Genomic DNA, 26,861 nt, shown 5'->3' with positions numbered 1-26,861 from the left:
ATAACGACTGAAATTTGGGGGTGGCTTGTTAACTACAGAAAAGGTCACCAATACAGAGATAAGTGAATAGCTCAGAGCCAAAGAGAAAGTCAAACAGGTAAACCTACAACCACCACAAAGTGCCATGATAAATACAGGCCTGGAACAGTATTGAAGAGCCAATAACATATGTGAAAACACTTGTCCCCTGTCAGGTATTTAAGCAATGTTTGATTCCTTCACCTTAGACCTTTCAGGAAGAGGCAAAAGTCTCAGAGTTAAAGAATTATAATGAAGGTCATCCAAAGAGTGACTATATTAACTTGCTCTGTATTAATATCTGCCATCAGACTTAAATGTGACACATTCTGGCCTGGTCTCAGATTTACCTTGGACAAATCCTTAAGCTCTCTGCACCTCAATTTTCTTCTCTGTAAAATGAACAAAGTAGTTTGGTACCTACTTCAAACTGCAGTTCTGGTAATTATATTTGTTAATTCATGTAGAGTCCTAAAAAGAGAGCCAAATATAATATGTGCTCAATAAATGCAAATGTTATTATTGATTACTATTACTATTGAATAGTAAGAATATTAAGAAGAAGTGGCAAGAGTACACAGAAACACTATACAAAAAAGATCTTATTGACCCAGAAAACCATGATGGTGTGATACTTACCTAGAACCAGACATCCTGGAATGTGAAATCAAGTGGGCCTTAAGAAGCATCACTATGAACAAAGATAGTGGAGGCGATGAAATTCCAACTGAGCTATTTCAAATCCTAAAGGATGATGATATTAAAGGGCTGCACTGAATATGCCAACAAATTTGGAAAACTCAGCAGTGGCCACAGGACTGGAAAAGGTCAGTTTTCATTCCAATCCCAAAGAAAGGCAAAGCCAAAAAATGTTCAAACTATCACACAATGGCGCTCATCTCACACATTAGCAAAGTAATGTTCAAAATTCTCCAAGCTAGGCTTCAACAGTATGCGACTTGAAAACTTTCAGATGTTCAAACTGGATTTAGAAAAGGCAGAGAAACCAGAGATCAAATTGCTAAAATCCACTGGATCATAGAAAAAGCAAGAGAGTTCCAGAAAAACATCAACTTCTGCTTTATTGACTTTGCCACAGCCTTTGATTGTATGGACCACAACCAACTGTGGAAAATTCTTCAAGAGATGGGAATACCAGATCACCTGACTTGCCTCCTGAGAAAGCTGTATGCAGGTCAAGAAGCAACAGTTAGAACTCGAGATGGAACAATGGACTGATTCCAAATTGGGGAAGGAGTAGATGAAGGCTATATATTGTCACCTGCTTATTTAACTTATATGCAGAGTACATTATGTGAAATGCTGGACTGGAAGAAGCACAAGCTGGAATCAACACTGCCAGGATATATATCAATAACCTCAGATAAGCAGATGACACCATTCTTATGGCAGAAAGCTAAGAGGAACTAAGAGCCTCTTGATGAGAGTGAAAGAGGGGAGTGTATACATTGGCTTAAAACTCAATATTCAAAAAACTAACATCATGGCATCTGGTCCCATCACTTAATGGCAAATAGATGGGGAAACAACAGAAACAGTGACAGACTTTATTTTCTTGGGATCCAGGATCACTGCAGCTGGTGACGGCAGCCATGAAATTAAAAGACGCTTGATCCTTGGAAGAAAAGCTATGACCAACAGAGAAAGCATATTAAAAAACAGAAACATTACTTTGCTGACAAAGGTCTGTCTAGTCAAAGTTATGGTTTCTCCAGTAGCCATGTATGGACGTGCGAGTTGGGCCACAAATAGAGCTGAGTGCTGAAGAATTGATGCTTTTGAACTGTGGTGCTGGAGAAGACTCTTGAGAGCTCCTTGGACTGCAAGATCAAACCAGTCCATCCTAAAGGAAATCAGTCCTGAATATTCATTGGAAGGACTGATGCTGAAGCTGAAGCTCTAGTATTTTGGGCCACCTGATGTGAAGAACTAATTCACTGGAAAAGACCCAGGTAGCTCAGTGGTAAAGAATCCACCTGCCCGTGCAGGAGTACAGGAGATCTGGGTCCGATCCCTGGGTCGGGAAGATCCCCTGGAGGAGGAGCTAGCAACCCACTCCAGTATTCTTACCTGAGAAATCCCATGGACAGAGGAGCCTGGCAGGCTGCAGTGCATGGGTTGCAAAGAATTGGACGTGACTGTGCATACATACAGAGCAGGCAATGGCACCCCACTCCAGTACTCTTGCCTGGAAAATCCCATGGATGGAGGAGCCTGGTGGGCTGCAGTCCATGGGGTCGCTAAGAGACATGACTGAGCGACTTCACTTTCACTTTTCACTTTCATGCATTGGAGAAGGAAATGGCAACCCACTCCAGTGTTCTGGCCTGGAGAATCCCAGGGACGGGGGAGCCTGGTGGGCTGCCGTCTATGGGGTCGCACAGAGTCGGACACGACTGAAGCGACTTAGCAGCGGCAGCAGCAGTGCATACGTAGTTTAACTCACAAAACAGGTTACCACTCTGAGTTTGAAGATACATTCCTCACAGTGAATTTCCACTGTGTTTATATGAATTCAAAATATTTGGTCAGATCATTAAAAAGTAATCAGTATAAGCCTTTGAAAATTTATTCATTCATAAGAAAAACAAGTCTATTTCCTTGTCTTCAAATGGTTGACTGCAGTGGTTTGTTGTCTTAGTGACTTTCACGTGAAGTCAGTGAAAGGGAGACAGTAAACTTGGGCATTCTCTCCAAACAAATGCAAATCACAAACTCTGAATCCTAACCAAATTCTTTTCTGTGGTTCCACAGCTGACAGATGTGATGTGATGGCCAGGTGTCAGATGTGAAGGGCCTTGTGGAAAGGGGGACACCTAGAACACACAATAGTTCCTGCTCCAAGTATGAGGGACAGGAAATTCCCTGGTAGTCCAGTGGTTAGGACTCCACACGCTAACTGTTGAGGGTCTGGGTTCAATCCCTGGTCAGGGAACTAAGATCCTGCAAGCCATGTGGCATGGCCAAAAAACAAACAGACAGCAAAAAAAAAAAAAAGAAAGAAAAAAAGAAGTCCAAAACAAGTATGAGGGACAGAGGCCCAAAGAGATCTCTCCCAGGACAATTCCCCAATTCCCTGTTTCACTGGGATCAATGTGCTGAATGCAACTCAATTTTCTGTGCTCAATTTCGTCCGTATACAAAAAACATAAACGTTCTCATCTGATGGTGTTACTGTGAAAACTAAATAAGGTGATCCACACAGAGTGCTTGGCATGGTGCCTGGCACATGACAAGCTCTTAACAAACACAGGCTACTCTTCCCACGACAGGATGCAGGATGCTGAAGCCCAGAAAGAGGCATCACTTGACCAAGGTAGCCCAGTTTACGGGTAGCAGAGAGGGATGAGACGCTGAGGGGCTCCAAGAAGAGCTTACCAGTGAGTCAAGTGCTGGAGCTAACAAACCAGGGCATCTTGAAATAAGAAGTGCTAAAGCTGCTATTTGTTTGCGGCTCAGCTGTTCCACCGCACCAGCTGCTCAAACTTTCAGACGTGTCTCAGCACAGAATCACCCCATCCTATATTCATTCCATCAGCCTCCAATCTAATTTTGGTCCTAGAGAGTTTTGTTTTTTTTTTTAAAGGGGGCCTAAAATTGAATATCCCATTCCTATTTATAGTAAAGGGACATTTCCTAAGAAAGTGCCTTGTAAGGAATCAGATCCCTCTTTCCTCAGCAGTTTTTCCCCCTGGCCATCTTGGGTCTATTTTGATTCCTTCCCTGATTGAAACATGTCTCAGGGGCTCTCACTGCTGAAGGGGTAGAAGCTTATGATAGGTCCATAGCCATGGGGTGTGCCCAAGGCCAGCATTAATGGGACAGAGGCCAGCATAGCCCCAACTTCAGAGATAGGGAGAAAAACCATCTCAACAGCAAATGCCAGCGTATTTCTAGGAGAGTCTTAAAGAGCTCTCCCAAATAAAACTTCCAAAATTATAATATCAAAAGTATGGGAAATTGCTTAAAATAAAAAGGCAAACTATCAGACATGGGCCTTTACCACAGCCATCAGCCAAACTGGACCAGAGATCTGGGTGATGGGCCCCGACTGCCATTCACTAGCTGCAGAACCTGGGGACTTGCCCTGCTTTCTTAGGCCTCAGCTGTCTGATATGGAAAACAACTAGGCTGAGGTAAGATATAAGAATAAACTGTTTGAGGCTCCCCTCGTGGTCTAGTCATTAAGAATCCACCTGCCAATGCAGGGGATGCTGGTTTGAGCCCTGATCTGGGAAGATCCCACATGCTGCAGGGCAACTAAGCCTGTGAGCCACAACTACTGAAACCACTGCCATGAGAAGGCTGTACATTGCAATGAAGCATGGCCCCACGTGCTGCAACTAGAGAAAACTCGCATACAGCAATGAAGACCCCATGCAGCCATTAATAAGAAAGTGCAGCATTTTTATTTTTAACAAATCTGTCTGGCTCTTTGTCATGGTGCCTCGGAGGTCACCGGCTGCTTCGGGATGAAGCTGAACATCTCTTTCCCTCCCACTGGCCGCCAAAAACTCATTGAAGTGGACAGTGAATGAAAACGTTATGCCTTTCATGAGAAGTGTATGGCCACACAAGTTGCTGCTGATGTTCCAGTGAAGAATGGAAGGTTTCTGTGGTTTGAATTAGTGGTGGGAACCACAAACAAGGTTTCCCAGTGAAGCAGGGTGTCTTGACCCATGGTTGAGCCCACCTGCTACTGAGTAAAGGGCATTCCTGTTACAGACCAAGGAGGACTGAAGAAAGAAAGTGCAAGTCTATACGGGGTTGTACTGTGGGTGCCAATCTGAATGTTCTCAATTTGATCATCATTAAAAAGGGGAGCAGGATATTTTTGGACTCACTGACACTCACTGACACTCCTCATGGCCCGGGGCCCAAAGGAGCTAGCAGAATCTGCAGACTTTCTAATCTCTCTAAAGAGGATGAGGTCTGCCAGTATGCTGTGAGAAAGCCCCTAAACAATGAAGGTAAGGAACCTAGAACCAAAGCACCCGAGATTCCGCGTCTTATTAAACCTCTTCTGCAACACAAATGTTGGCCTATTGCTCTGAAGAAACAGCATGCTAAGAAAAACAAGAAAGAGGCTGCAGAATGCGCTAAGCTTTGCACCAGAAGAATGAAGCAGGCCAAAGAAAAATACCAAGAACAGATTCCCACGACATGCAGGCTGTCCTCTCTGAGAGCTTCTACCTTTAAGTCTGAGTCCAGTCAAAAACGCCATATTCTAAGAGTAACAGATAAGATCAGACATCAAAAAGAAACAAACCATCTGGAAAGACCTTTTCAGCTTCAAAATCAAAGGGATAGAAGAATATTTATAACAACATATTTCATAACAGTAAAAAATGTAGAAACTCACCAAATGACTCCATTACTAGGTTAGATAGAGAGAGATCCCAGGAACAGAATACTACACAGCAGCAAAAATTAATGAACTATAGGTACATGCATCGACAGCAAGAAATTTTGAAAACACAATGCAAAACAAAAGTGTTTTCTGGTAAGATTACATTTATGTAAAGTTAAAAAGCCAGAAAAATGAAATCAAATACAAATTGTTTAGGGAGACCTATGAAAAGACACCAAAGAAATGATTGACATGAAATTCAAGCTAGAAGTTACCCGGGGGGTAGGCAGGGGGATGCTATCAAGGAGATCTTAGGAAGTTTCAAGTGATTAATAGTGTTCTCTTTTGTGGCATGGGGAGTGGGTACCTGGGGTTTCATTTTATTTTTATTTGCTTCAGTTCAGTTCAGTTCAGTTCAGTTCAGTCGCTCAGCCGTGTCCAACTCTTTGCAACCCCATGAATCACATCTGCTTATTGTTCATTAATTGTCTACATATGAGGTCATTAATTGTCTACATATGAGATCATAAACTTTTTTGCACATATTCTGCATTTCATGATAAAGAAACAGGTCTAAGGGGGCCCAACACTTTAATTTAAATGGACTACTACATTCCAACCAAACACATGATACACCATTAGACCCTGCAACAGCCTAGAGACACAGCTAATATTGTGCTCAGCTAGCAAAAGAGGAAACTGAGGTTCTGAGCAGTGCAGTAAAGAGGAGCGGCCATGAGTCAGGTGGGATCTCTTTGTCTGCAAAGACCATGCACTTCCCACCATACCAGGCTTTGGATATCAGTTCAGTTCAGTCACTCAGTCGTGTCCGACTCTCTGCAACCCCATAAACTGTAGCACTCCAGGCCTCCCTGTCCATCACCAACTCCAGGAGTTTACTCAAACTCACGTCCATTGAATCAGTGATGCCATACAACCATCTCATCCTCTGTCGTCCCCTTCTCCTCCTGCCTTCAATCTTTCCCAGCATCAGGGTCTTTTCCAATGAGTCAGTTCTTTGCATCAGGTGGCCAAAGTATTGGAGTTCCAGCTTTAGCATCAGTCTTTCCAATGAAGACCCAGGACTCATCTCCTTTAGGATGGACTGGTTGGATCTCTTTGCAGTCCAAGGGACTCTCAAGAGTCTTCTCCAACAACACAGTTCAAAAGCATCAATTCTTCGGCGCTCAGCTTTCTTTACAGAATATCAGGCCAAGTCTAATTCTGTGCCCCATACTCCCAAGAAGGCAAGAGCCTCAGAAAGATATGTCTTACTCAAGGGTGGCGAGGAATATATAATTAAAAGAGCAGGAGTCATAATCTAACCCTAAAGTAACAGGCTCTTTCCAGTATGTGTGGCTAAATTCTGTAAACTAGAGGCAAGGAGAAACTGGTGTTCACATGCTAGTTCCCAAAAAGAGGAAACAGGCTAAGCCTCTCCAGTTTATCCTCTTCTGATCTGGCTTGCGTGAGGTCCCGGACTTATCTCTGATTTGTGCAGCAGTGGAAAGGTGCGCAGAGAGATAGAATGACGCTAACATGACAGGGTGAAAATAATTTTCATATCCAAATGTGTCCTGCTCTTTGCAGGACCAAGGTCACTAGGTGCAAATATGTTCATGCTCTCCTTCTCCCGGCCCCAAAACAGCAAAATGGCATTACTCAGTGTGCTGCTATCCATGGATTTCCTCATTTAAATAGTGCTATTGTCTCTCTTGTTTATGAGTTTGTTTCTCATCTCAGGAAACTTCAACCCACACATCAGCTACAAATGTGCTCCCTTCCATTTTTTTCCCATTACTCTTAATTAGGTAGTAAAATACAATCCACCTACGTGAACAAGATGGGTAAAAGAAAGTAATAGCTAAATGCATTTTTCATTTCACACATAACAATTTGTAAGCATAGAGTCAGAATGTCCCCTGAAGCGAACCATACAATGCTTCCACCAGTGATGGAGGGTCTGGCTGTTTATATCCATCATGGAACGTCAGAGATGAAAGGGATGCCAGGAACCCACCCTACTATCCAGCACGGTGTCTGGCACACAGTGATGGCTTATGAAATGTTTGAATGGTAAATAATGCCAGTTCATAATTATAGTAGCTAATACATATAGAAAGAGCTTATCATACGTAAGATACTATTATAAGCATTATATCTATGTAAATTATTTCATCTTGATAGATATATCATTAGATTAGTATTGTCATTATCCTCACTTCAAAAACTAAGATTCCAAATGATGGAACTTATCCACCGTCACACAGCTGGGGAGGAAAAAAGAGAGGATCCAGGCTGTTGACTCCAGCACCTGTGTTTTTACTCCCATCACTATTCTGAGCATCTATTAGAAGAGATGGGAAGAATGAAGCGCAGAAATGTAAAATGACTGTACAAAGCTCACATAAAATGGTACCCTGGAAAAACGCAAGAGCCCTGGAGTGTGAAAGACAGTTTCCAATCAGCGCTAGATGTCTTGCATGTTTGGAGACCTGAGCTACACGTGTGTTCAGAGACCTACTGGGAGTGGGCATCAGTTTTTCAAAGATTCTAGCACTGGTGTCAGTTTATATTTGCGTTTCCATCTCCACCTCTGCAAAATGAAGGCAGTCACATCTATATCAGCACACTGCAGTGAGAATCAAGTCAGCAAAACAACAAAGGCTCCCCAAAATGCAGCTACCCACAGAAACCTGGTAAGTTCAAGTCTTAAGTATCACGCCATGCACGTGTCTTTCCATTGCATATGGGCAAACATACCCAAGAGGTATTTTTCCTCTCACCTCCGAAAACTAGCCAAAGGCTGATATCAGAAACACACTAAGAAAAAGTCACACTTTATGGTAGGGGACAGCTGAATAGGGATTGAAAGGAAATAGCTTGGGACTCTGCTGCTGCTGCTGCTGCTGCTGCTAAGTCGCTTCAGTAGTGTCCGATTCTGTGCGACCCCATAGACGGCAGGCTCCCCCGTCCCTGGGATTCTCCAGGCAAGAACATCGGAGTGGGGTGCCACTGCCTTCTCCGCTTGGGACTCTAGAAAAGTGAATATTACATTTGCCTCATCATAGTGGCAGAAAAATTTCCCCAAAGAATTAGGAGGACAGACAATATTGCTTAATGGTTAAAGTTGGGACAATGGAGACAGACCCTGCGTTGCACACTACCTCCTCTGCTTGCTAGCAGCGAGTCAGGCAACCTCTCCAGGCCTTGATGTCCTCATTCCTGCTATGAATGCCATGATGATGTATCACAGTGGCTGGCAGCGAGCAAGAGCTTAATCAATGGAAGTAAGAACTCAAACCGTGGGATGAGAGAAGGGGAGGAAAGAGATCCAGCCCTTCCCCTGGGGTTGGTACCTATGCAGAAGAAATAGAAATGGCCACAAACAAATGAAAAGACGCTCAACATGACTAAGCATTAGAGAAATGTGAAATAAAACTACAGGAAGGTATTGGCTCACTGCGGTCAGAATGGCCATTATCAAAAAATCTACAAAAAATAAATGCTGTTTATTGTAAAAGGGAACCCTCTTACACTGTTGGTGGAAATGCAAATTAATACAGCCACTATAGAGAACAGTAAGAAAAAAAAAAACTAAACTAAAAATAGAACTATCATGTGACCCAGCAATCCCACTCCTAGGCATATACCCAGAGAAAACCACATTTCCAGGACCAAGAACTTGATACTCTAAATAAATATTTTCCTTTTCCATATTTCACTCATCCATCATGAATAGAAAATTTGTGGATAAGAAATACAAGTGATGCACACATATGTCCCCAAGCAAGGGCCTACCAAGTGGACACAGAGGGAATGTTATTATACAAAACAAATGGCGTACATTTTTCTGTAATGGGAACAGCCCACTGAATCCTCAGGAGAGTCTTATAGTTGGAGCCAGAACAGGTTCTAAACTTGGCTCTGGGTTTAGGCTTGAGAGGAAATCACGGACAGCTCTGAACTACTGGGAAACTTCCCTCTTCGGAACATGGGGGTTCTTCGTGTGGTCAGGATGAACATCCATGTACAAGGTCGGGGACCTAGCACTCAAACAAGTCCACATGTGAGTATGATGAAAATAAGGGTTATTATTAATGAGCATCCTCATTATGGAGAATGAGGGTGACATCAGTGAAGGACTGAACCAGGATCATTCAACTAAGAAGTTAGGAAACCAGGTCTTGAATCAAGGTCTATGCTCTTGCATGGCACTATGCTGATTAACTGTCTTTTCAGGCTTTCTTTTTGGCTCAGTGCTCCACTCAGCCCCTGTGATAAACACCACTCCTCCTGCGGTGACCCTCACATTCCCTGGCTGCCGGTGTCACCTCCAGCCAAGAACTTTCTTTGCCAGTTTCCACTAATAGCCCCCAAACAACAGTCTTCTTTCTTGAATATTATATCCAGCAGGCATTGTCTGATCGTTTCTCAGTCTCTCCATCAAAATGTGAGCTCCTAAAGGCAGAGCCCGTGTCCTGAAAACCTCTGTATCTTGTTGTCTAGCATGAACAGCTGCCCAGGAAATATCAGCTAACAAATGACTAGAATCAGGAGAGTGCAAAATAAGATAATAAGCAAGTTGCATGCTTTTCCAAAGGAAAACTCAACAGAAAGGACTCCTGGATTCAACGTGCAGCTTTGCTAGTAACTAGCTTTTTAAATAAATAATAGCAAAGGTCCCGTTCTCTGGACCTCTAGTTTACTCACAAAGTAAAAGAAAATATTTGCACTTGACTATTTTTAAATTATCATTTTCTAAGTCCAAATACATCTATGTTTTAACAATCTAGGAAAATTATTGTTTATCTGTGTGTGTGAATCTTGGACTAATTTTACTGGGGTGGGGTGGGGAGAGAGTGAGATATTTAAAAGACAAGCCCCCCTCCCACAAAAAAATCTGTGACCTTGGACAAGTCATATCATCTCCAATAATTTCCTCATCTGTAACTCACGAAGGCTGAACCAGGTCGTTTCAACCATCTTTTCTGATTTTAACTGAAGTGCCTTTTGATTCTATTTTCCTCCTCAAGCTTTGAGCCCCGACCTAGAAATCCACTGGACCTTGTAAATATTTTTTATGGTCCATTTAAAAATCACACCACTGTACTGGTCAAGCCCACAGGACAAATTTAAATCTAAAGCTTAAAAAGTGATCTCAAATACCTTCCAATAATAGTAAACTTTTATGCTGTTTCAGCATCAATCTTGGGAATGGTTGTGATGCTCTGACTTGTTTATAACTTTAAATGTAGTCCTTGGAAATACAGTCATCACGGTGAGATTGGCCACAACTCTGGAAGAGCAGCCAGGGCAGTTTTGGGAATGGGAAGCGGCTATATGCATAGCTGTGATGATCTGGGAGTGTAAAATGAAATAATTCATCCCCCACTGAACCATAACATTCTCCATCTTGCCAGTGCAGATTCAAAAAGATTCAACAGGCCTCCCTGGACCTGGGCCCCCAAGGCATTGAGTGTAATGTTCAAAGGTGGCAAAGTATCTGGCCTCTTAAGTGTTCATTTGTGGAGCATCCCACATTCAACCTCAGACTACTGCAATTGCCACAAAAATGCACCTATGGTGGCATGTGACCATGGATGTTTTGTTAATTCATCTTTTCAATGTATTTTTTACATGCCAGGTAGCCATTCAACCTATAGCTACTGAGTATCTGCTATGTGCTGGCCACTATATGCTGAGAGAGAAAAGAAAAAAAGAAAAAATTCTCAGCCAAGTTTTTATGGAAGGACAGATACATACATATGCATATACATAAATATATAAAAGAAGATGCTTATGAAAGATAAATACATATTTAGAGACAGGTAATTGGTTTCTTCTTCATCCAGCACATATTTCCTAGGGACCCATTACTTGACTCGAAGTCCCAGGCCATGGGGATACAGAAAACACACAGCCAGCCCTGCCCTCAGGCCTCACTTGCTGGAGGAGAAGTTAACATATGAACAAGGGTTTGTATCCCTGGGGTTTGAATGTGCCTCTCCTTTTATTTATTTTTAATTTATTTATTTTAATTGGAGGTTAATTACTTTACAATATTGTATTGGTTGTGCCATACATCAACATGAATCCTGGATGCTTGGGGCTGACACACTGAGACAACCCAGAGGGATGGTACCGGGAGGGAGGAGGGAGGAGGGTTCAGGATGGGGAACATGTGCATCTCAAAAGTCTCAGATGTCACTTTGCTCTGTGTTTAGAATGTCGAAGTGCTCTGAGTGGACACCACTTCAAGGCAGTGATTCTCAACCAGAGGCTCTTTACCCCCCAGGGGACTATATCTGCAGACATTTTTGGTTGTCGGAATGGTAGGAGGAGATGCTACTGACATCTACTGGGTACAGGCCAAGGATACTGCAAACCATCTTATACTGTACATCATCTGGCACAAAATGTCAACGGTACTAAGACTGAAGGGCTTCCCACGTGGTACAGTGGTAAAGAATCCGCCTGCCAATGCAGGGGACTCAAGAGATATAGATTTGATCCGAGTTGGGAAGATAGCCTGGAGGAGGAACTGGCAACCCAGTCCAGTATTCTTGCTGGGAAATTCCACGGACAGAGGAGCTGGTGGGCTACAGTTCATGGGATCACAAAGGGTCAGACACGACTGAATGACTGAGCACAATGCTGATATTGAGAAATCCTGATGAAAGTATGTTTGGCCATTCTAAAAATGTTAGGGTTAAACTTTAAAACTAAGAGACATTTATAGAATTGGAAAATTGAGAAAGGTGCCTGTGGTTAAGTTTAAAAAAAAAATCTACAGAATTGAAAAAAAAAACTGTCCAGTTGGATTTGCATGGAAATAATAAACATGTGCAGGGTGCATTAATGTTTGCCTTACCCGAGAGGAAATTCAGGGACATTTACAAATTATGACAATTTCTCTTATACATGCCATAAAATGGGGTGTTTAATACCTCCTGATTTACCAGGGGGAGAACAGTACTCCAGTCTGCCTTTGGTTTTCCACCTTGTGGGACCCACTGTTTAAGGCCTTATATCTCTCAGTTATGAGAACTTATCTCCAGAAAGACACATGGGCCCTGAGGCCTCCTTCAAGATTTGAAGAAGGCTGTAATTCAACCATCAGACAATCAATATTCCAATTTGGAATTTAGCGCTTTGGAGCCACCAGAATGTTCAGAAACACACATAAAGGATCTGCTTATGATTGAGGCCCAAATCATATTTATAATAAAATCACCTAATAAAAACAGTAATGACCTCCGGCTGACTTAACACAGCATGCTTTGGCACACAAGCTCCCTGAAAGGATTTTCACAGCCTTTGCCTTCAAGATAATACATTTAAGCTCGTATTTTTCTTTTTTTTTGGTTGTCTTTTTTTTTTCCCAAAGCTGAAGAGCCCAGACAGAAGAAAAAAAAAGAAACTATCACTTTGCTTTCATAGTGCCAACATGCACAGTATGTATGGCAGATTATCTTGTAATAATATGATATTGTCCTCAAGAACTCTCTCCACTCATACATGTGACCTTTAAGATGAACGTATAATAAATTTCTTGGTTCATCCCCTTTACAAGCAAAATTCAATCTCTCTCCCCTTCCATGGCTACCTTACAAATAAATCAAGATGACCACTGATTGACACATTTAGCTGCTGGTCTGTTTGCTCCATCCCTCTGCCTCCTCTGACCAGCTTCCATGACCTCTTAATGATGCTCAGAGGCTATAAAATTTTAACAACACATAGCTAGGCTGATAATCCAAGTGAGCAGTTAAGAGCATATAAAGTTTCCTGGGAGAGAGAGAGGGGAGAAAGAGGAGAGAGAGAGTGTGTGTGTTTGTGTTTAACAGAAACAGTCCTGGTACGACCCTCCAGGCCTAGCTGCAAACGCCTGTATTTAATGGAAAATAAAAGCATGTGTGCTTAGTCACTTCAGTCATGTCCGACTCTCTGCAACCCCATGTACCATGGCCCACCAGGCTTCTCTGTCCATGGCAAGGATACTGGAGTGGGTTGCCATATCCTTCTCCAGTGACAAAGTATGAAGTGAGTGAAGTGAAGTCGCTCAGTCGTGTCCGACTCTTTGCGACCCCATGGACTGTCTACCAGGCTCCTCCGTCCATGGGATTTTCCAGGCAAGAGTACTGGAGTGGGGTGCCATTGCCTTCGGGAAAATGAAAGAGAACAGTGCAAGTCCAAAGCAAGGTGGAGTGGTCTGAAGAGATCTCAACTTCTCAGACTAAATAAGTTTATCTCCTTTCCAAATTGCCCAGGCTCTACATTTTATCATTTATGAGCTACTGTTTCCACATCTGGAAATTACTTCCTGAATCTATTAGCAAAAGTGGATGAAAGGAAATCAGTAGTCGCAAATTCTGGTCCAAGGGGAATAAATCAGAGAGGGTGGCTCCCCTTGACACTGGCACAGACATGAACATATTTCAAGAACATTATCGCTGGGTCTTGTAAAATTCAATTTTTTCCCACTACAATTTTATATCTGAATCACCATTCTGAAATGCACATCAGAAGATACTTAAAGGATTATTAAAGAAGAACTGGATATGATTTTTCCAGCCTATTTCAGACCCCTTCAGGAAGCATATCCCAAAGGGGAAAAAGCAGTATGTGCTTTTTAATTAAGTGAGTACAATTCTGGCTTGAAAATCCTTACTATGGCATGCCCAGGAAGAAAGGTCCCTTTGCAGGTATCTGAATTTGTTGACACAGGCATGCTAAGTATACTCGTGACAAATTAAGACACACAAACCAATTAACAAACAAAAAGCTTAACAGTAAACATCTGTCGAATGAACAAATGGATTATTTTATTATTGATGAAAGGGCTAAATATTTTGACAGGAAAGTAAACAAGAAAAGAAACAAAAAAGCTCTAAGAATGGATAAGCATTTTCATCAAAGCCATTATAATATGGATCACCTTACGGTACAAAGTTCTGTCATTTCAATGCATGAATCACTGATAAATCAAGAACATGTAAATCTTTATTAACTCATTTTAAACATCTATATTAACATTAATTCTTGCCTGGAAAGCAAAATTTTGATGGAGGGAAATGATCATACAATTTAACATTCTACTAATATTTGACATAAAAAGAAATTTATCCCAAAGTAAACTGCCTAGATAAATTCAGAGCTGTATTATTTGGGGGAAAAAATAATGAAAGTGTTAAGTTGCAAAGAGATTTAACCTTTCTGAGAGACATGGCCGATTCCCTCCACAGTCCCAGCCCCTGTCATCCCTTTGGCCTCTGCTCTCATATAGGACAACCTGGCGCCCTCTGAAGGTTCTGCCTGGGTAGGTCTCAGTCCTGATGGCACATTACAGACACTTATGAATGGACCTTTCATAAATCACCTAAGTTGCATTCCCTGAGATGATGATGTAATTGCTTTGGAACTAGCCCGTGCATAGTATTTATTACATAAATTTTAATATACAGCCAGCTTTGGGGGGCTCTGCCTCATCCCAGGAGTGTAGCTCCAAGCCCACCCTGTAAGGCTGGAAGGCTGAAAGTCCTCCCTAAATTTTCACAGGGCTCAGCATCCCATCTTTTAGTGGTGGGTCCTGCTATGACTTGCCAATCTGTCCCAGGTCTCAGGGTTCTTTCTGCCTGGTTTTGGAGACACTAATCTGAAATGATGGTACCTTCATTTACAGCTTGTTTCATCACCCTGATAGACCCTTTGGTCTATCCTTGGCTGTGCCAGAGGATAGCATATTTGGCAGCTGATAGGGACAATGCAGGGCTTCCCAGGTGGTGCTAGTGGGAAACAATCCGCCAGGGCAGGAGACACAAGAGACAAAGGTTCAACTCCTGGGTCAGGAAGACACCGTGGAGTAGGAAGTGGCTACCCACCTGTGTTCTAGCCTGGAAGATTCCATGAACAGAGGGGCCTGCCTGGCAGGCTACAGTCTGTGGGATCGCAAAGAGTCGGACACGACTGAGCACGTAACCACACATGGGGACAACGGGGTTCCCGTGGGCTTAGTCTCAAGCTTACCCTAAGAGAAGCAATCCAAGCAAGCACATAGCTGTCTCTTCTCCCATTTGTTTCCTCCACCACAGCTGAGTCCTTACTATCATGTTAAGTGGTTGACCCACAGGTGCTTGCTGACCCCTAGAACTGCCCTTGAAGTCACGCAGCACTCTGAGCACCACTAAAGGAGTAGCGGAAACTGAGGCGATGTCCTTGCCTCAGGCCACAGAGCCAGGGAGTTACCAAGGTGAGACATGAACCCACCTCTGATGACAGAGGCCACCTGTCCTAGTCTGCTCAGGCTGCTATGACACAGCACTGTGACTGCGTGGCTTGAACAACAGAATTTCATTTCTCACAGTTCTAGAAGCTGAAAGCTCAAGGTACCAGCCAATATGGTATCTGATGGAGTCCACTTTCTAGTCTGTAAATAGCTGTCTACAGTATGTCCTCACCTTCAGAAGGGGGAGAGCATCTCTCTGGGGCCTCTTTGTTAAGGGCACTTATCTCATTCGTGAGAGTTCCACCCTCATGACCGAATCAGTTCAGTTCAGTTCAGTCACTCAGTCGTGTCCAACTCTTTGCTACCCCATGAACCGCAGCATGCCAGGCCTCCCTGTCCATCACCAACTCCAGGAGTTTACTCAAATTCATGTCCATTGAGTTGGTGATGCCATCTAACCATCTCACCCTCTGTCATCCCCTTCTCCTCCTGCCTTCAATCTTTCCCAACATCAGGGTCTTTTCCAATGAGTCAGCTCTTCACATCATGTGGCCAAAATATTGGAGTTTCAGCTTCAACATCAGTCCTTCCAATGAACACCCAGGACTGATTTCCTTTAGGATGGACTGGTTGGATCTCCCTGCAGTCCAAGGGACTCTCAAGAATCTTCTCCAACACCACAGTTCAAAAGCATCAATTCTTCTGCACTCAGCTTGCTTTACAGGCTGACTCTCACATCCATACATGACTACTGGAAAAACCATAGCCTTAACTAGATGGACCTTTGTTGACAAAGTATTATCTCTGCTTTTTAATATGCTATCTAGGTTGGTCATAACTATCCTTCCAAGGAGTAAGCGTCTTTTAATTTCATGACTGAATAAGCACCTCCAAAAGTCCCACCTCCAAATATTACATTGGAATTAGGGATCAAATATGAACTAGGGCAGGGGGAGGGGAGAACACCACATTCTGGCTACAGCACTCATACTTCAAACCCTTTGTGCTTGCTCTGACCCAGGTACTGCACTAAGTTCTTTATATAGATTTGCACATTTCATCCTACTAGACCCCTATGTGGCTGGTCAGACAGGGAGACTGAGGCACAGACAAGAATACGCCATATGGCCAGGTCCCAGAGCTAGCAAATGTTCAAGGCAGGTATTGAGTCCAAGCTGCTTGGCTCTAAAGTCCAAACTCTGGACCACTCATCCCCTTCCCCTTCTCAACCACCACACTAGGTTGTCCTGGAGGTGACAGCAGCTCCTGTGGCCCTCTGTCATCACTCTCAGGACCCTGCGCAGTAGTGATATAAGTGGCTGCTTCCACCACAGGCTGAAGCCACCTGCATGTACTCACTCCCATCTCCTTTGAATCTAATACAGTACCCAGCATATTTAATAAAGAGCTGCTCTATCCATGTATCTATTCCTTCATTCAACTGACATTTTGTGCACCACCTTCTGTAGCTTCCAGGGATAGGAAGATGACCCGATTGTGATTGTAGTCTTTTGGGAGTTTATATAAGTATGGAGGCAGGGACACAGCTGTCACACACCATGACAAGTGTGCTCACAGAGAAATAAACAAGGCATGGGAAGGGATGGACTACAAATGATCCAACAGTAACACAGAAAGCCCAGCGTCCCCGCTTCATGACTCCACTGTCCTGTCTTCCATATCCACCCAACCCAGAAAATATGCTACTTTTCCTAAGAATTTCCCAACACTGGCAGCTATGCCAGGGCTGATGGCAAAGCACTGCAGTTTTGAAGTATGCAGCCCCTGGTTGAGTCCCTTCTACTCCTAGCCCTGAGCTTCTCTAATCTGTCATCAGATATTTACAGTGATCAGCTCAATGGGCAGAGTATCACACTGCTTTGGTCTGGTCTGGTCTTACTCACTTGATGGGAACTGTCACGGGGAAGCTTGTACTGCCTAGTGGAATAATGCCTACACTGCTCTAGCTTCGAAAGGTCCATTAGCCTCCTCTAGGTGTAAGGGAAAATTCGATTCTTTGTTTCTCACTATATGGTCTACTGCTAGAGGATTAGTATGAACTGCAAGAATTCATACATGAAGTTCATCCCTGCATGAACGCAGGGATACCAGACTGTTTTACTCACCACTGTATCCCCAGGGCCAGAAACAGTCCCTGGTAACATATTGGGTGCTCAATAAATATCTGTTGGATGAATACAAAATACCTATTTGCTTACATGTTTGTTCTCAGCTACTTGTGAGCTTCTTGGAGGCAGGGATGACTTTTTTTTTTTAATCTCTGGTACCTAGCAAAGTGCCTGGCATATAATAGATGCTTAATAAATGTGTCATGAATCAGTGAATGGACAGGTGGAGGGAAAAATAGAAAACTGTCCTAAGACAAAGAGACTCATGAAAACACAAAGCCTACTAACAAATTACCATCATCAACTAGTTTTATTAAGGGACAAGACAGGGTGCTATCTCGCTTAATTTTCTTAATTTCCTTAATTTTTAAGGAAATATAAATTTCCCTTAAGCCCATGCATGCATGCATACACACTTGCAAGAACACAGAATCTCAGTGAATTATGTTAAGTCCACCTGCAAGACATGAATTTGATTATGGAATCCGACAGAGTTAAAAGGCCAAAAACTGATAAGCAGTCTATTCATATAAGGAAGTATTTCTCAGAAGTGGTCTAAGGTCTACCTACATCAAATCAACCCACAGATCTTGTTAAAAATGAAGCTATCCCAGCCCTACTACCTGTCTACACAATCAGAGTTTTGGGGGAGAGGCATCCAGTAACTGGAAATTTTGACAAGCTCTCCAGGTTATTTGCACCCACATTGGCATCTGACTTCCCTGGTGGCTCAGATGGTAAAGCGTCTGCCTACAATGCAGGAGACCTGGGTTCAATCCCTGGGCTGGGAAGATCTCCTGGAGAAGGAAATGGCACTCCACTCCAGTCTTCTTGCCTAGAAAATCCCATGGACGTAAGAACCTGGTAGGCTACAGCCCATGGGGTCACACAAGGGTCGGACATGACTGAGCGACTTCACTTTCACTTTTCACAGGCAACAAAATATTAACATATATAGTCTTCAACTTTAGCTACCACCAAGGAAGGGTGTATTTGAAAGTTAGGCAAAAGGAACTACCTAGAAGGTAATGCAGAGGACTTTTGTTCAGTGAGACCTCCCTCTTAGTAACTCAAAGACTCAAAAATAACATTACGTTACCTCAGAAATTTCTACCAGTCAGGGCCCGGCAAAGTCTAGAAGAACTCCTCAAGCTGGGATGACCACAGCAGAGGTTGATAAAATGACCAGGTACAAAGGTGCAGGCAGGGTTACAGAGAAGCCAAAGGGGACAGGGCAGGACGAAGGGCTAGGAGCCTTTCCTGGGGAGCTGCTACAACCCCAAAACCTGCAGGGACAGGCAGAGTGGTTATTAGAACTTAATACCGAGAGGCTGGGTGGACAAGACCATTCTATGGGTCTGTGACCTCTGGCGGAAAAAAGCAGCCAGCCTGCGGTGATCCTGAAGGGAGAGAGATGGAGAAAAAGTCCCCAGCTTTACTCGGGGCCCTCCATCAGCCCCCTGCCCAAGTTGCCACCAGGAAAACAAAAGTAGAAGCCAGAGGACAAGCAGGCTAACAGAATCACAGAGGTTCACCTCCCAGGACCCAGAGAGACAAATGGAAGATGTTCAGCACAAATCCCCAGATCTCTGAACAGAATCCCATCCTGTCACTGCATATCTGCAGCTTCTCTGCCAGAAGGCAACTGTCTCCCAATAATTAACAACATACATGTGTGTGTTAGTCACTCAGTCATGTCCAACTCTTTGCAACCCTGTGTACTGTAGCCTGCCAGGTTCCATTGTCCATGGGACTCTCCAGACAAGAATACTGGAGTGGCTTGCCAGTCCCTTCTCCAGGGGATCTTACCGACCCAGGGAATCAAACCCTGGTCTCCCTCATTGCAGGCAGATTCTTTACAGTCTGAGCCACCAGGCAATCCCAACAATTGAAACAGCCATTAAGTTATCATGCACAGTCCCAAGGTGAATTTGGCAACAAAACAAAAACTGGGAACACTCCACCTCTGCCTAAAAATGAGAGGGATGCAGTCATCAAAGAAACAAGAGTTTTAGAGTTGACGACCTTGTTGAAAATCCTGGGGCACAGGACCTCAAGTCTGAATGTCTTTCTCAATGCCAAAATGGGTATAAATAAAGCCCCGTAACTCTGCCTACACTGGAATGTCTCCCCTAATCATCACATGAGATATTGGGTATTAAGTGTCTTCCTGAAATTGCCAAGCCCTATAAAATGTAAGTTATAATTGCCCCCCTAAGTACAGTGCAGATGTGCAAAATCTGAGCGTGAGGAGGAGGGAGCAACTCATTTTGTTTTCACACTTGAATGATCTGTGCCCAAATCAAAGGCGAACCACAACATATGCTTTCATGTGAGTTTCCGTATTTTTAGCAGTGCATTAGGGAGATGGAGTCACTGGGATGCACTGAATTTGGCATCGTAGCACAGCATGCCTCAGCAACTTGGAGGTGGGTTAAGAACATATGTTTAACAGCCTTTCTCATGAACCCAAAGGGGAACAGGGAGGCTATCACTGCTTACTGAAATGGCTGCTACTTGAAGCATTTTCTACCTTTGATTAGTTTCCCTTTTAACATAAATGAATGGTAGGGAAGTGAGAAGATCATGGAAGAAATGCCCAAAGACCCTGGCTTTGCAATGCTGACTCTATCACCAGCTGAGTTGTACCTGTGGGGTGCTGAAGCTAATGTGGAATTTTCAAACTGTGATATGGGTGGCCTGAGGGTGATTTTTGCAGTTGTCTCAAGGCCTAACAGGAGTGTCCCTGAAGGTGAGAATGAGGAGGTGGTGAGGAGGGGCTACTACCTAAGAACCCTTTACAGGCCTCTAACAACTTCACAGTGTGGAGTTATGGGTAGAATCTCACTGCTTAACATACAAAACACATGATCAAAAAGAAAACATTTCAAAGTATATGATCTTTAATATCCCTTAAAATATGAGATAGATTTTTGAACTCCATCACATCCCATTGCATTTGAAGCTGTGAAACCAGGAGTATTTCCCCAAACTTTCCTTCCAGTCTAAAGCGTGAACCAATGTACCTAATGAGCTACAAAGTAAGAATCATCTACTCAGAATGAAATTAATACTCTGGCTCACAGGCAGGTTTGTAACAAATACTTTTTTATAATAAAGACAGACTGGGTCTTCTGCTCCAGGAATAGCTTAGTTGCTTTAGTGAGAGTTTGATCACTACCTGTTAGCAACTGCTACCTATGGATGGAAACACACATGATGACCTGCATCATTCAACCAAGCAGTGCCCCCAGGGGAAAACAAACAATACTGTCTGCTTGTTCACCAGCTGGAAAAACCACCTCCCAAATTATGCAAATGATGACAAGATTCAGCATCACTCACTGGATAAATTTTAATCTCCAAATCACACACCAAATATGACTTACCATTTCCTCCACTGGGCGAACAGGGAAACTGAGACATGGAAGAAAGAAATGAAACCTTTGTGTTGAAGGTCAAGGACTTGTTTTAGAACTCCATCACTCAAGAATACTGACTGTGGGTAAGTGACCTCATCAATCTGGTCCCAGTTTTTCCAATTGCCAAATGCAAACACAAGACATTACTTCACTTGTAAATCCATGTGAAATTCATAGAAAAGTGTTTGGGATATAGTAAACACTCGGTTAATGGTAGCTATTGCTTTCATCATTTTTGTCAATAAGTTAAAATGTGCCAAGCACTTTGTCAAGGTTGAACAGACCATTCAACAAACATTTACTGAGTACCTAGAAGGTGCTGTACACAAGTCAAGAAGCAACAGTTAGAAGTAGACATGAAACAATGGACTGGCTTAAAATTGGGGAAAGAGCATGTACAGACTGTATATTGTCACACTGTTTACTTAACTTCTATGCAGAGTACAGCCTGCAAATGCCAGGCTGGATGACTCACAAGCTAGAATCAAAATTGCCAGGAAAAATATCAAATATGCAGATGATACCACACTAATAGCAGAACGCAAAGAGGAACTAAAGATCCTCTTGATAAGGGTGAAAGAGGAGAGTGAAAAAGCTGGCTTAATACTCGACATTCAAAAAACTAAGATCATGACATCCTATTTCATCACTTCATGGCAAATAGATAGGGAAAAGTGGCAACAATGGCACATTTTATTTCCTTGGACTCCAAAATCACCGCAAACAGCAATGAAATTCAAGGACACTTGCTCCTTGGAAGAAAAGTTATGACAAATATAGACAGCATATTAAAAAGCAAAGACACCACTTTGCAGACAAATGTTCATGTAGTCAAAGCTATGGTTTTTCCAGTAGCCATGTACAGATGTGAGAGTTGGATCATAAAGAAGGCTGAGTATCAAGAAGTGACGCTTTCAAACGGTGGTGCTGGAGAACACTCTTTCGAGAGTCCCTTGGACAGCAAGGAGATCAAACCAATCAATCCTAAAGGAAATCCACCCTGAATATTCACTGGAAGGACAAATGCTGAAGCTGAAGCTCCAATACGTTGTCTATTTGATGCAAAGAGCTGACTCTTTGGAAAACACCCAGATGTTGGGAAAGATTGAGGGCAGGAGTAGAAAGGGGTGACAGAGGATGAGATGGTTGGATGGCATCACTGGCTCAATGGACGTGAGTTTGAGCAAGCTCAGGGAGATGATGAAAGACAGGAAAGCCTGGCATGCTACAGTCCATGGGGTCACAAAGAGTCCAGCACAACCTAGCAACTGAACAACAATAACTACAAGGGGCTAGACACAGTTCCTATTTCATTTAATCCTACAACAAATATGAAGAAGGCATTATTGTCTCCATTGTCCAAATATGAAAATCAAGCCTTAGAGAAATTATTAACAACAAACTAAAAACTGTCTGACCCAAATCTCCTAGGCTTTATCTTTCCTTGATGCTGCTATAAAGGTGATATGGTATTGTGCAAATAATTCAGCTAGCCCAGAGTAGGTCTTAATAAACAGTCTATCAATAAACAGTCATTGATAGAATCATTTATGTTACCATACTGTCTAGTACACTTTTTCCTTAATATGAGTCAATTATACACCATCTTTGTACTTTTAACACCTTTGTCTTTTCATACTGATTTTTTAAAATTTGGTATAGATTCATATTATTATTAAATGGGTGAACAATTTTTATAATACTCAAAAACTATATCTGTGTTATTCACATATTCTGGCACCTCAGAAAATCCTCATGAGATTTCTAAAAAACTATCTCTTGATCTTAAAAAATTTAGAGCAGTCAGCGCATGTTTCTATGGTGTGAGGATATGAGTTATTATAGCTTTTAAAAATTATTTTTGCTATGCTCTATATAAATTTAAAAAATGTTTTAAATAGTTGCTATCACAGAATGACAACAGACATTAACTTCTGGTCTATTTCTGCTTTATTGACTATGCCAAAGCCTTTGACTGTGTGGATCACAATAAACTGTGGAAAATTCTGAGAGAGATGGGAATACCAGACCACCTGACCTGCCTCTTGAGAAACCTATATGCAGGTCAGGAAGCAGCAGTTAGAACTGGACATGGAACAACAGACTGGTTCCAAATAGGAAAAGGAGTACGTCAAGGCTGTATAGTCTCTCCCTGCTTATTTAACTTATATGCAGAGTACATCATGAGAAACACTGATTGGAAGAAGCCCAAGCTGGAATCAAGATTGCCGGGAGAAATATCAATAACCTCATATTCAGATGACACCACCCTTATGGCAAAAAGTGAAGAGGAACTAAAAAGCCTCTTGATGAAAGTAAAAGAGAAGAGTGAAAAAGTTGGCTTAAAGCTCAACATTCAGAAAACGAAGATCATGGCATCTGGTCCCATCACTTCATGGGAAATAGATGGGAAACAGTGGAAACACTGTCAGACTTTATTTTGGGGGGCTCCAAAATCACTGCAGATGGTGATTGCAGCCATGACATTAAAAGACGCTTACTCCTTGGAAGAAAAGTTATGACCAACCTAGATAGCATATTGAAAAGCAGAGACATTACTTTGCCAACAAAGGTCCATCTAGTCAAGGCTATAGTTTTTCCAGTGGTCATGTATGGATGTGAGAGTTGGACTGTGAAGAAAGCTGAGCACCGAAGAATTGATGCTTTTGAACTGTGGTGTTGGAGAAGACTCTTGAGAGTCCCTTGGACTACAAGGAGATCCAACCAGTCCATTCTAAAGGAGATCAGCCCTGGGTGTTCTTTGGAAGGAATGATGCTAAAGCTGAAACTCCAGTACTTTGGCCATCTCATGCAAAGACTTGACTCATTGGAAAAGACTGTGATATTCAGAGGGATTGGCGGCAGGAGGAAAAGGGGATGACAGAGGATGAGATGGCTGGATGGCATCACTGACTCAATGGACGTGAGTCTGAGTGAACTCCAGGAGTTGGTGATGGACAGGAAGGCCTGGCGTGCTGCAATTCATGAGGTCGCAAAGAGTCAGACATGACTGAGCAACTGAACTGAACTGAAAGTGACTTTGTCTAGATTTTTTTGATTGACGTACAGCTGATTTATAATGTTGTATTAATTTCTGTTCTACAGAAAAAAAATTATTCTACATTATTGATGTTGTTCAGTTGCTCAGTCATGTCTGACTCTTTGTGACCCCATGGACTGCAGCACGCTAGGCTTCCCTGTCCTTCACCATCTCCTGGAGCTTGCTCAAACTCATGCCCATTAAGTCGATGATGCCATCCAACCATCTCGTCTTCTGTCATCTCCTTCTTCTGCCTTCAACCTTTCCCAACATCAGGGTTTTTTCCAAAGAGTCAGCTCTTCACATCAGGTGGCCAAATTATTGAAGCTTCAGCCATCAGTCCTTCCAATGAATATTCAGAATTGATTTCCTTTAGGATTGACTGGATCTCCTTGCAGTCCAAGGCACTCTCAAGAGTCTTCTCCAGCACCACACTTCAAAGCCATCAATTCTTCGGCATTTAGCCTTCTTTATTGTCCAACTCTCACAACCGTACATGACTACTGGAAAAAACATAGCTTTGACTATACAGACAAAATGATTCTACATATTGATATTTTTTAATAAGTGATTAGCAACTCAGATAATTCAGATAAACAGAATGGTACAAAGCCTGGAACATAATGATAATGACAATAACAACAACAGCGTGTTTACTATTACTGTTATTGCATGCCAGCACTGGAGATATAAAGGTGAAATAGCATAGGTCTCTCCACTCATACAGGTATAAGTCTAAGGAGGAGACACATAAAGCAGTACCAAGCACACAATGGAACATTTTACAGCAGGAGCTAAGATCTGTGTCTGATAAGAAAAATCAAGAAAGGCTTCACAGAAGAGGCAGCCTTTGATTTATGACACACAAGATGAAGAGGAGTTCATCAAATATACAATTAAAGGGCATTCCTAGCAGAGAGGCTGTGTCTAAGTCCTTCTCCATAACCCAGCCAGGCAAGACATAACAGCCTGCTGATGACATCTGAAATGTAAACAGGTGATGACTATGAATTTCCTATATCCCCCCGCCAAGCTTGTTTCACCCCTTTCCTAAAATATTTTCATTCCAGAGACTTCCAGGAGGAGGACGAGGAAGAGAGAAAAAACCTCTGGGGTAATCTGCTTATTGTAAAGAAATACAACTTTGTGTTCCTTTGTCATTCCCAAAGGGATCCTTCTCTGTGACAGGCTAATCACCTGCAAAATTACTGTGAGGAGCTGGCTCTTAGTTACATACAAGCAGAACGGCATTCAGAGCATCTTCACATGGTTGGTTTTATAACTCAAGAAAGACTGCTCTGATTTAGCTTATTTTTCCAATTCAAACTCAGGAGATAATGAAACAAATGGATACTGCTACCTGTCAAATGAGAGGGAAAGAGAACCACAGGAAACAAGTCTTGGGTAATCAATCTGGGCTTCTCACACTGAGGCATGGAGATCGTGTAATCATTGTGGGGGCCAGAGCATAAAGCTTAAGGCTCTTGAGTATTTTTATATAGAAGACGTTACTCTTAAAATACTGATGATGTGCCAACGCCTGTAGATTAAGTACTGCCTTGTACAGCGAAGTTGCACACATCACTCATACAGATTGCTCACTGTGGTCCGCTTGGTCTCTGTTTTTTTTCAGGTCCAAGAAGCATTCCCACCACCGCCCTAGCAAAGCTTTTAATGGAAAAATTTTATGAGGAAACCAGTCTCCCCACTATTTTCTCCCGCACACACCATCTGCCTTGGCTCACCCGCATGCACAGAGGCTCCAAAATACTGAAATAAATCTGTGGTGCCTGTACAATCAATTCTCAAAGAACACAACTTTACAGTTCTGTGGCCCCTACCAACCCCTTCATATTAACAATGGGGCACTGGTTTCAAGGTTTCTCTCAGACCTGATGGTGTGAAATTAAATTTTTAGCTCACTGCTTTCCCAGATCTAATGCTAACCCCTGGTCCTGGGATGTCCTGACCCAGAGCATTTTCCCAAGACAAGATGCTGAAGGCAGCTGTGGCTGCTTCTTGCAGGTACCAGCAAAGAAGCTGCTGGATGGCCCTCTTACTTGTTTGTTTGTACAGAGCACGTGCTCTGAGGCTTAGGTTTTCAGTTAAGTCTCTCAAGCATACAGGGTGCAATAGTGCTTTCATTCTCCTTTGCTCTCTCAGCCCAGAGACACACCCACACTGCTGCACACCTCATCCCAGGATGCATCAACAGGCGACATGCTGTGTGTGGCTGGGAAGATCAATTACACACCAACATCCTCACACATCAGCAAGGAGGTGGCTGAGGATCGGATTAGAGATACTGCTCTGCTAATCACCTACTATGAGCCACTAGCCAAGTGGCTTCCCCTCGCTGAGACTGTTCCCTCTTAATGAGGATGAATACTCACCTCTCTATGTTGGTAAGAGGCTCGCTTGTTCTTTCCTTCAACAAATATTTACTGAGCACTCTATTAGTTTTCTACTGCTGCCCTAACAAATCATCACAAATTTACCAGCTTCAAACAACACAACTGTAACTACATTTATTGCTGCAGAAGTCCAACAACAGTCTCACTGGGCTAAAATCAACTATCAAGAGGGCTACCTTTCCTTCTGAAGCCTCCAATGGAGAATTCATTTCCTTGCTTGTTGTAGCTTCCAGAGGCTG

The 26,861-nt window shown here is 42.8% G+C and overlaps 1 pseudogene; it reads left to right on the top strand.

The window, feature by feature from the left end:
- The first annotated feature begins 4,511 nt into the window (after positions 1-4,511).
- On the top strand, positions 4,512-26,584 carry LOC138070239 (small ribosomal subunit protein eS6-like; annotated as a pseudogene).
- Positions 26,585-26,861: the final 277 nt, after the last annotated feature.

This window comes from Capricornis sumatraensis, chromosome 2 (assembly GCF_032405125.1).
Source record: "Capricornis sumatraensis isolate serow.1 chromosome 2, serow.2, whole genome shotgun sequence".
Taxonomy (NCBI): Eukaryota; Metazoa; Chordata; class Mammalia; order Artiodactyla; family Bovidae; genus Capricornis; species Capricornis sumatraensis.
Note: the sequence above shows the minus strand (reverse complement) of the source record. Positions and strands in the feature narration are given on the sequence as shown.